Genomic DNA, 9832 nt, shown 5'->3' with positions numbered 1-9832 from the left:
AATGCCACATTGATCTACTCGCAGCAGGATTAGTTAAAATGAGCCTCCTTCAAATTTGTTCCTTCCTTACAAAAGGCACATAAAATGATCTCTCTTTGTAGAGCGCAAAAAGTAGCCGGAAAATCTGAATACAAAAGATAAAATGGTCTTTCTAAAAAAAAACCAACAAATTTTCTGCTTAGTACAAAACTGAATGGGTTACACAGATTTATACCTTTGTATATTTGAGTACTACAAAATTAAATAAAATGGCCCTTCTCCGTTTTCTTATTTTAGTAGTACAAAACTGAATAGGTCACCCAAATTTATTCCTCCTTCGGTTTCTCTTTTTTGTTGGTACATAAGAAAATAGTCCATCCAAATTTTATTCGTTCTTCACTCCTTTTTCTTATTTTGCTTGGTACAAAACTAAATATTCCTTCATTTATTTGATTAGTACAAAATGTTAGTTCTTTCCTTTTCTCTTCTTGCTACAAAATTGAATAACCACTCAAATTTATCCCTTTGTTTAAATAGTACAACATGGTCTAGAAATTCTGAGCTAGTTAAAAATGGCATTTCTTCGCTTTTTGTGGTTATTACAACTTTCTTCCTTTGTTTATTTGGGTACCTTTTTTCTGCTTGGTAGAAATATTACAAAAAAAGGCATAAAAATCTAAGCCTGTTATAAATGGTTCTCGTTGGAACAAAAGGAAATAGGAATGGTAAAAAAATGTATAAAATGGTCCTTTTTCGCTTTTTTTCGAATGAGTACAAAAATAAAATAGACCACCCAAATTTGTTCCCTCGATTATTTGAATAGCACCAAAAGGTATAAAATTAACCTTCTTCACTTTTTTCTGGTTCGTACAAAGCTAAATAGATCACTCATATTTATGCCTTCGTTTATTAGACTAGTTTAAAATAATATAAAATTCGCAGCTAGTTAAAATGGTTCTTTTTTTTGCTTTTTTCTGGTTAATATAAATTTATTCCTTTGTTTGTTGAAATAATACAAAATGGTATAAAATACTCAACTTCGGTTTTTCAAATTAAATAGCTCACTCAAATGCATTACTTCGTTTAATTGATTTTGTGTTGACACAAATTATAAGTCCTTTGTTTATTTGAATACTCCCAATTGGTACAATTTCTTTGTTTTTCTCGGTGGTACAAAACTAAATACTCCATTGTTTATTTGAGTAGTAAAATTATAAAATAGTCCTTCTTCGCCCTTCTTCTTAGGTTGGTATAAAACTAAATAGACCACTCAAATTCTGAGCCAGTTAAATGACTTTTCTCATTGGTACAAAATTGAATAGGTCACTTAAATTTATTCTTTCGTATATTTGATTAGTAGAAAATGTATATAAATTCTGAGCTAGTTAAAGTAGCTCTTCTTCTCTTTTCCAGTTAGTACAAAAGAAAATAATTAACCTAATCTTCGCTTCTTTTCTACTGGTATTCCTTCGTTTATTGTAGTAGTACAAAATGGTATTTCTCGTTGGTACAAAATTGAATAGGTCACTCAAATTTATCCTCTCGTATGTTTAAATAGTTAAAATGGCATATCTTTGCTTTTCTTCTGATTGGTACAAAAAATAAAATAAACCACTTAAATTTGTTCCCTCTATTATTTGAGTAGCACAAAAAGGTATAAAATGACCCTTCTTTGATTTTCTTGTGATTGATACAAAAATAAAATTTCGTTTATTTGAGTAGTACATAATTGTACAGAAATATTGAACTAGTTAAAACGGACCTTCATTTTTTCTGGTTCATACAAAGATGAATACTCCATCCAAATTTGAGTAAAATGGTCCATGTTCGCTTTCTCAAATTTAGCCCTTTGTTTTGCTTAAATAATACAAGATGACATATAATTCTCAGCTAGTTAATATGGCATATCTTTGCTTGCTTTCTTGTTAATCCATTTGAATAGCCTAAAAAGGTACAGAAATTTTGCGCTAGTTAAAATTGTGTTCCTTTGATTTCTTTCTCATTAATACAAAAGTAAATAAGCCACTCAAATTTATTCCTTCTTCACTTTTTTTCTGCTTTGTACAAAATTGAATAGATCACACAACGTTATCTCAATATGTGGTTTCACTTACGAGATTGACCTTTGACCTCGATGACCATTATTTTTGAAACTTGTGGTAGTTGATGACCAATTACTAGATTTGGAAACAGCACCTCAATATTTGGCTCCGTTTTCGAGTTATTAGGTTTTAAGTATTTTGACCTTTGACGTCGATGATCATTATTTTGGGACATGTGATACCTGATGACCAATTACTAAATGTGGAAACACCACCTCAATATTTGGCTCCGTTTTCGAGTTATTAGGTTTTAAGTATTTTGACCTTTGACCTCGATGGTCATTATTTTTGGAACTTGTAGTAGTTGATGACCAATTACTAAATGTGGAAACGGCACCTCAATATGTGGATCAATTTTCGAGTTATTAGGTTTTAAGTAGGTTGAACTTTGACCTCGATGATCATTATTTTGGGACATGTGGTACCTGATGACCAATTACTAAATGTGGAAACACCACCTCAATATTTGGCTCCGTTTTCGAGTTATTAGGTTTTAAGTATTTTGACCTTTGACCTCGATGGTTATTATTTTTGGAACTTGTAGTAGTTGATGACCAATTACTAAATGTGGAAACACCACCTCAATATTTGGCTCCGCTTTCGAGTTATTAGGTTTTAAGTATTTTGACCTTTGACGTCGATGGTCATTATTTTTGGAACTTGTAGTAGTTGATGACCAATTACTAAATGTGGAAACACCATCTCAAAACGTTGCTTCGTTTTCGAGTTATTGGGTTTTAAGTATTTTGACCTTTGACCTCGATGACCACTAATTTTGGGACATGTAGTACCTGATGACCTATTGCTAAATGTGGAAACACCACCTCAATATGTTGCTTCGTTTACGTGTGATTAGGTTTTAAGTGTCATACAAAGGGCGTATGCCACATAAACTATAGGGCCCAGGTAAAAATAAGTATGATATTCGTACTCAGCATGGTCGAAAACCCCCATACGCCGAGTTTCATCCAAATCGGTTCAAAGAGCGTATCGAATCGCTATGTTACATAGGTATTCATTGTCTTAAAATAGGGTTGAGAAAAATCTTATGTAATTTCTGCTATGGTAAAATAGGGGTTGCAAAAGTAATTATAAAAGAGAACGAGTACACCCCTTAAAATGTATTCTCTGGTCTGCTGTGTGTTCGTAGTCTCAGTGTAATTTCTGCTATGTTCAATTAGGGTGGAGAAAATGAATACACCCCCTGTGCTATGTCCGATATGTTTCGTAGTCTCTGCTATGTTAAAATAAGGGTTGGAAAATATGCTCATAAAAGGGAATGAATACACCCCTAAAATGGAGGTTGTTGTGTTTATTATCTGCTCTGCTATGTGTTCGTAACTGCTATGTTACATACTCTTATGCTAAGGGGTTGAAAACGAATACACCTCTGCTATGTGTTCGTAGGGGTTGGAAAATATGCTCATGAAAGAGAACGAGTCCACCCCTAAAATGGAGGTTGTTGTGTGTTACGTAGTCTTATGCTCTGCTATGTGTTCATAGTCTCAGTGTAATTTCTGCTATGTTAAAATAAGGGTTGGAAAATAAGCCATACTCTTGTATTAGCTCTTCTATGTTACATAGTCTTATGCTCTGCTGTGTGTTCATAGTCTCAGTGTAATTTCTCCTATGTTAAAATAGGGGTTGAAAAATATGCTCATAAAAGGGAATGAATACACCCTTGTTATGTTAGGTAGTCTTATGTTCTGCTATGTGTTCGTAATCTTATATGTTATCTGCTATGTTAAAATAGTGCTATGTGTTATCTGCTCTTCTATGTGTTCGTAATCTTATATGTTATCTACTATGTTAAAATAGGGGTTGAAAAATATGCTCATAAAAGAGAATGAATACACCCTTGTTATGTTACGTACTCTGTTCATTGTCTGCTATGTTGAAAAAATGCTCATAAAAGAGAACGAGTATACCCTTGTTATGCTATGTGTTAATAGGGGTTGGAAAATATGCTCATAAAAGGGAACGAGTTCACCCCCTAAAATGTGGTCATAAAAGAGAACGAGTACACCCCCTAAAAAGTGCTCATAAAAGGTAATAAATTCACTTCTAAAATGGAGGTCGTAAAAGACCGTGGGCTGTTCAGTTATTCTTTATTTCACGTGCAAAAATATTATTCTCATTGTGCAAATATATTAGTAAAATTCTTAGTAAAACATTTTGTCTTCTTATTTCGCATTCATTAACAGCTGTCATCTGAGGATGAATCAGAATAACCTTTATGTGTAAAAATCATAAGCTGTTGTTATGCTTTATTTCATGTGGAAAAATATTATTCTCGTTGTACAAGTATGTGCAAATACATTATTATACATGTTCTTCCAACATTCTGTCCTATTTTTAGCATAACATTTCTGCAACGAAAAAAACAAGATTTCAACTTTTAGCATGAAAAGGTAATTTTGGCCAGGTTTGAGGGTTTCTGGACCACTGTGCAGTGGCACCATGAATTGAAAGGGTACATGGTGTAACAAATGAGGGCACTTATCCAATTTGCCAACCCTTTTTAACATTATTTTTCATTTCTTCGTAATTGAGATTTTACAAGTGTTAGTTTTTATCCCGATGTGGACTCCCATCTTTCCGTATATGTATACGTCCGTGTAACGGCATCCTATCCTATTTGTTCTCTTATATTCCTGATTTTCTAAATACTCATTTAAAAGCCCCATCTCCGGTTTTCTACTTATCTCAGGGTACAAAAATAGATGACAAAGAGTCTGCAGCACTTGCTGCGAGTTCTGCTGGCTGAAGTGTGGGTTTCAAACTTGTTTGGATCAACTTTTATTCCCTTGGATGATTTAAAGAAAAACTTCTAATACACAGAAATTACAAATAACTGATCTTGCACGAAATTTTGCTGCAAAACTATCCCTAGTGAAATCTAGAGTTAATGTGTAATAGAATCATTTATATTTCTTTACAGAAAAAAAACTCCTATTGAGTACAGATGCCTAAAAGTGATTACCGTGTTTTATCTTCAATTGCATACAAAAGAATAAGGAGTGAGGTCAACCGACAGTTTGAAGATATAGTGGCAAGTGTTGAACTCTCTGGAATAATGAATCAGACAGTACCATTGTTTGTGACAAAGATGATTTTCATTCCGTACAAGAAAACAACACATGTACATCAGCACGTGAAGTCAGTGTTTGAAACATCGAATTTAATGAATGTAGTGAATTCAATATTAGTGATGTTGAAAGTAGTGCACAAAGTGACTGCGCGATATATATTCAAGATACAATTTATTTTTCCGACTTTTCCGTAGCAAAGCCAGATAGGCATATGCACGTTCTACACCCGTAAATCTCGTGTTATTTTTTCAGTCGTAAAGGACCCTGCCCTTTTCTTATGGAAAATGGCTCTCGGTCAGTTCATTATTTCTAACTATGCCTCGGTTCTCACCCACCTGAAAAACCGGGAAAAGTCAGGGAATTCACCTTACCCGTGAAAAGTCAGGGAATTTTATGAAAATCTGATAACACCTGTAAAAGTCAGGGAATTTCAATGTGAGTTTATAACTTTCAAATCAAATTTTTAACCTTCTATAATGCTAAGCAGGAATTTCTTCTAGTTCATCGCAAGACGAGCGAGTAGTTTAACATTTCTTTTTTTAAAATGATGTTGCGGCGTTTAAACGACGAATACAAATGTACATGCACAGTATATTTCTGGTCCGAAGAAATACAGTTCCTTTTTTTATATTATGTATAGCCCTGGAAATTTATAAATTGTGCCCTGGAAAACCTGCAAAAGTAAGGGAATTCGTGCTTGCCAAATAAGTGGGAACCCTGTATGCACAAACGAAAGGTCTTGATTTATAGGTAAAAAGTCTCCATGGGCACAAATCTCTAACAATTATATTTCTCGAGTTATATGGGTTTAAAGTCCCTACAGTCAAACATTCCAACAGGTAATAGCTTACCAACATGTATATTTTAAATCTAAAATCGAATGATGTATGTCACTAGTGGAAAGGGTTTATTTTTAAACTCTGCTTGACAACATATGTCTTAATTCTTATCTCCTTGATGTATTTTTTACTTATTTGTTGCTTCAACCAAGATCAGTTCAGGAAGTTTAATTGTTGAAACTTTCCATTCAAAAATAATAGCGCAAAAGTAAAACAAAAAAAGAAGAAGAAGAACCATCAGACAATAAAAGCAAAATATAACCTTGTGGAATTCACCATGTCTGACAATTTTAACATTCTCGGTTGACATTTTTATCGACAGTGACGAATTATATTTTAGATTAAAAAATACATTCGGGAGATAGAAAGATGCAGGATAGACGGAGGAACGCCTATAGGTTCCCTCTTGTCTTTATTGGATCTTTTTAATTGGTGTCCAACAATTCCCCAATATCCTGAATAGTATAAATAATAATTGAATTATATTTTGCCTCAAATTATGTGAAATTCTTTGTTTATCGTTAATTGTCAAAACTCGTTCGTCAGTTTGTTGTCCACGTCCTCGTCCCACTCGCCATTTGTCCGCCTCCTTAATTTTTCACCAATTAGCAAGAGGCTTCGACCAACACAGAATACTGTACTTTGTAGCCCAAAATGCCTGATGTGATTAAATTTTTTAACAATAGCTATAGTAAGAATAAAAAGAAAATTGCTTGTTCTTACTGTAATTGCTTTATGCTTGTAAATGTTTATTCAAATGCACTTTCTCCCATTTTTATTCATAGAGATTTTGACTCAAAATCTGCAGAAACGGAATAAAGCAAATGATATTCCTGCAGATTTTGAGCCACTGCTGTGAAACCTCTATGAATAAAAATGAGAGAAAGTGCATTTGAATACCCATTACTTCAAGAACAAGCAATTACTTCTTTTCATTCTAAGCTATGGTTACAATAATTCAGTCACATCAGGCAATTTTTGGGCTACAAAATGCGGTGTTCCATGTTGGCAGAAAAAGCATCTGCTAATTGGTGGAACACAGACGTTTCGTCGCGGCGGGACCGCCGATTTCTGTCACTGATGGGCCACCCAACAGTAAAATTGGGAAAACGGAAACCGGGCTGCCCGCGAGCGTCGCCACTGACCCACCAATTTCTAGCAACGCGTCGCTGGTGGGCCATGCAACTGTAACATAACAAAAATATATAAGCGGTCCGCTCGCGATTGTCCCACCGATTTCTGTCGCTGGTGGGCCACCCACCAGTACAATTGGAAAAACGGACTCTGGGTCGCACGCCAGCGTCGCTTCCGGGCCACCACTTCTTAGCGACGTGTTGCAGGCAGCCCATCAGTGGCCCACCGGCGTTTACGGCATGTGGTATACTATGTTGACTTTAGAAGAACTTTCCGAAGACAGAATCGTATGTTCCTTTCTTAACACTTTATAATAATTCCTGTTTTCAGCATCTCAGACGTTTAATCAAGGAGAGAGAGAGAGAAAGAAAGAATGCATGTTCGAACTGTGTTGCTACCGTACGTGCCTTTGGTATGGGAGATTCGAGTTAGATTCCTGGTAGAAGTTGAGCTCATGAAGTTTGCATTCCATATGAAGCTTTAGGTCCACATCTCACCCTCGGGGCTGTAAGGGACACTAAACTCAGAATAAACCAACCCAAAAAGAGAAAACTTTATAACAGTACTGTGTTTCTTGATGTTTATTTATCAGTCCTTTGCGAAGTCATGCAACAACGAGACTGCTCTCGGGATCTAGATAAATACATGAAAATCAGAACGTAATCGTTTCACATAAATAGAAATTTTAAAAAATAACACATGCAAAAATGTATTTACGAAAATATTACGGTTTTATTTACCAAACAGGAAAAGAGCTGATTTTATAATATAAAATCATCATCATCTTCGTGTTCGTAAATAACTATGCCACCAGGTAGAAATTCCTTGTCTTGTTTCATAAAGTTCACACAAAATGCACAAAATATTTTTTCTTCCGTAACCACTTTACAAAACACAGAACAAATTATATTTATAAAAAAAGCGAACACACAATATAAAGGAAAGTGCACATAAAAAATCTCTCTATATAGGTAAGCATTATTATGTGTCATATAAGTCTACTTCTTGAACAAGAATTGCATACGTCTTGGTTCTTTCCCAAAAGCATCCAACACGTCTGATATGAATTGTGTTTTACTTTTATTTTTAAGTTCCTGATGGAGACTCATCATACACAATCCTGTCAATCTTTCTTCAGAGATAGTTGACCTTAACCACGTTTTCACACGTCTTAGGGTGCTAAAACTTCTCTCAACACTACATGTTGTAACGAAGAGGGTACCCATTACTTGTATTCCTCGCTTTATTGCCGGATAAAACGTGGCGTGATCCATCAAATCAAAAAGAGAGAGATTCTCTAAACTGTCATCATCTAGATTTCTGTTTCCATAAATCGTATCAGCATTGAGATTGAGGAAGGAAATTGTCAAATTCATAAATTTCATTTATTTCATCCATCATCTTCATGAATTGTAGTTTAGAGGTATTTTTTTTTTATTTCACGGGGATGCAGTGTGAAAAAAAGAAAAGCCTGGACTATGTTCTTCCGAAAATCTATTATTTAGCGACTGTAACAAAGAATATATGTACGGTACAAATATGGTTCACCGATAATATTCTTCCACATTTGTGTATGGAGGATTAGCACGTTGAACTTGTCGAGATGCAAGTCTGGGAACTGACAGCTGAATATTCAGTTCATCAGCAACACGAATACACGTTTCGAAGATCGAATCAAATGTAACTTCAGCTGTATCTCTCTGTTCTTTGAACATACAAAACAACTCCGAAATGTGTGATTTCCCGCCATTAAGCTCAACTGAACTCCTTGCAAAATTTGTGCTACTGGCTCAAGGTACGAGGAATATTGACTGATAACTGACAAAGAAACAATAAAGGCTCCTGTTGTTCCTACACAAAAAAGACGATAAGCATTGCTTCTCGATTCAGAAACTGTAGAATTTATTGACAGTTCTTCTAACGCACACACTATTTCTATGAAATGTTAAGAAAGTTTTCTGATGCTGCTGTATTTGGAAGTCCAGCGGGTTTCAGAAAGAAGTGGGATATTAGGAATATTTTTCCTTCTTAATGGGCTCTCGCGAAAGAAAATTGTGATTTCTTTGATAGTATCCACTGTGTTTCTGTATGTAAAAATCGACTGTATGTAAGAAACGGAACATCGCTTCTTAACGACAAGATTAAGCTTGTGTGATGCACAATGGTAAAAAAACGGTTTTGGGAATTGTCGTCTGATAATGCTTTGTACACCGTTACTACATCCAGCCATGGTGGAACAACCATCAAAACCCTGCCCTACAAGTTCACACTGAGATAATCCACGTTCTTCGAATGCTTTTAGAATTATTCTAGCAATATATGCGGCGTTTAACTCTCCTAATGGAATAAAATCTACGAAATCTTCTCGCATCTGATTTTCAACAGTGTCATAAAATCGAATACCTAGAGAAACACCCCCAATATCAGCTGCCTCATCTGCAAGCACACTATAGTAGTGGGAAGAAACAATATCAGGCTTTATATACTGTTCATATAAAGTGTTGCCTGCAACTGATATCAATTCATTTTGAGTCTGCACAGATAAGTATTTTGCATTTTGAGCAGCACGTTGAAAGTGTTGCTTTAATGTTATATCTCCTGAATCTACTTCAAATTAAAGAGGATCGCAGAAATTGCCAGATTTAACATTTTTTCCTCGTAAAGACAAATCATGTGTTGCACAAAA

This window comes from Thermobia domestica, chromosome 8 (genome assembly GCF_964235325.1).
Source record: "Thermobia domestica chromosome 8, izTheDome1.hap1.1, whole genome shotgun sequence".
NCBI lineage: Eukaryota > Metazoa > Arthropoda > Insecta > Zygentoma > Lepismatidae > Thermobia > Thermobia domestica.
Note: the sequence above shows the minus strand (reverse complement) of the source record.